Source organism: Nycticebus coucang, chromosome 5, assembly GCF_027406575.1.
Source record: "Nycticebus coucang isolate mNycCou1 chromosome 5, mNycCou1.pri, whole genome shotgun sequence".
In the NCBI taxonomy this organism is placed as follows: Eukaryota; Metazoa; Chordata; class Mammalia; order Primates; family Lorisidae; genus Nycticebus; species Nycticebus coucang.
The window spans coordinates 32,229,257-32,231,475 of NC_069784.1; the positions used below are offsets into that span (position 1 = coordinate 32,229,257).

The 2,219-nt window shown below is 45.4% G+C and overlaps 1 pseudogene; it reads right to left on the reverse strand.

Annotated features, from left to right (window-relative positions):
• Positions 1 to 227: 227 nt before the first annotated feature.
• On the reverse strand, positions 228 to 350 carry LOC128587026 (uncharacterized; annotated as a pseudogene).
• Between the last annotated feature and the right edge of the window lie 1,869 nt (positions 351 to 2,219).

Consider the following 2,219-nt stretch of genomic DNA (forward strand, 5'->3'; position numbering starts at 1 on the left):
CACCTTTCCCATCGCCAACACCCTTAATCTACTCAGTTCTTTTGCTGAAGAATTTTGTCTTCACAATAACCAGCTGCTTTGGGAGCTTTCCCTTCCCCAGAACTCTGTAGTAGCCCTAGAGGAAAAGACAAAAGAATTTATAACACACCACAGCAGGTACCAACTCCCTAATTAATATGTGCACATGAGAAAAAATGCCTCCAACCCACTTTCTAAAACCCAGGTAGGGTTGTGACTGATCTGGGCACTAACAGGGTACTGACTACCCTCGCCAGTGACAAGACCAGCTAATTCTTTCTGAGAACTCTAGAACATCAGGACAGGGGCTGTGTCAAGATTCTAGGCTCAGCGCCCGTAGCACAGTGGTTACGGTGCCAGCCATGTACACGGAAGCTGGCGGGTTCCAACCTGGCCAGGGCTGACTAAACAACAATGACAACTGCAACAAAAAATAGCTGGATGTTGTGGCAGGTGCCTATAGTCCCAGCTACTGGGAGGCTGAGGCAAGAGAATGGCTTAAGCCCAGTAGTTTGAGGTTGCTGTGACCTGTGATGCCATAGCACTCTCCTGAGGGTGACATAGTGAGACTCTGTCTCAATAAATAAATAAAATGAAAAAGACTTGACTCTAGTCTCAGCAGCTTAGGAGAGATTTATTTCATGTTTAGGGAGTAGAGAAGGCAGAGATAAAGAAGGAGACCAGCAGTACACAGCTTCCTGGAGACACGTTAGGTAGCTGAAAGGGCCTGAACGTTGATACCTGGAGCCCAAGGTCTCTAAATAAACCCAAGCAGTTCAAAGCTGAGCTCTACCTGCATTTGAATTTGCTGACTTGGGTATAGTTTATAATCTTGTATAACTTCATGCCCCAGGAAAGTAATTCTAGCATTTTATTACAGCCCAGATGAACATTTTGCTCTCATTGCCTTAAACCTGAGGAGAAACTGAGACACTGCCGCAAAGATGTCAGTGGCAGAGCCTGCTGGGCCTCCGTCCTTCTCAGTGGAACGCCCCTGCTGGGGGCCGCTGCTCGGCACGCTTCTTGTGTAGCTGGGCACTTCTGCCCTCCTCATTCTTCTGCCTACTTTGCACTGTTACTTGGGCAAGAGCGAGCACATGATCCAAGACTGCTATGCCCTATTACACTACCAAGTCAGGATTAGCCAGGGGTTTTCATGCTGGTTGTATTTCTTCTTTCAGGTGTCTGAGAATATTTGGTAATTCGTAACTGTAGCTGATGCTAAAATGGTGCACAGAGGGGAGGTAGGTTTGTTCCACCAGGTTGCTGAGCATTTGTGTGGGGTTAGGAGAGAGAAGATAAGTAAAGGATGGAACGGACTTCCTGCCGGACAGACTGCAGGGCCCAGGGGAACGTGCTGGGCATAGCTGAAGGTCCCTAGAAGGACCTTGGTTCCTGACGGCTTCTAGATTCCAATTCCAAATCCATTTCTACTCCATATGTGGGTTTATAAGCAAACTTATGTCTGAGATAAATTGAATGAGTCTCCTCCTTGAAATGGAAAGAGTTGGGATTAAGCAGAGATAAAGGAAAAGGCAGGGGTTCTGGGGTCACAGCCAGGAGAGCCTCCAAGCCCTTAGATGGAGGGAGCACAGGTCCCCGAGTGGTAAGGCTAATAACATCCGGATGAGCTGCAGAGCTCTGGAGGCTGTAAACAAGTCACAGTTGTCTTTTCACTTGGTCTTTATAATGACCTTTGAGGATAGGAGAGCAGACATTATTACCATTCTCATTTTACTCATATAAAAAGCTGAGCTCAGTTTTAGTGACTTACTCTGAGCCATATAGGTGATCCTTGACAGAAGTATAACTTGAACCTGGGTTTTTCTCACTAGCCCAGGATTATGCATTGAAGTCACCTGTGACCCCCTTGCTGTGAACCGTGGTTGTGAGCTGATACAGGCTCTGTGGAGGGTCCATTGTGGCCTTATCCAACAACTAACTCCTTACAACTTTCAGCCCTGAGGAAATTCCATAGGCTGGAGGGAGAAATTAAAAAGCTATTTCTCACTCAGTATATGTAAGAGTGTTTTAAGATGACTAGAACCATGGTAGCGTCAAAGGATGATTTAGGGCCTTTTATCCCCATAATCTTTATGAACCACCCATTCTTTGATAAAGGGCGATTAAAATAATATTACATATACTGTGAATTATATATTTCCAAAACAAACTATTTATAAAACACATTTGGAACATAT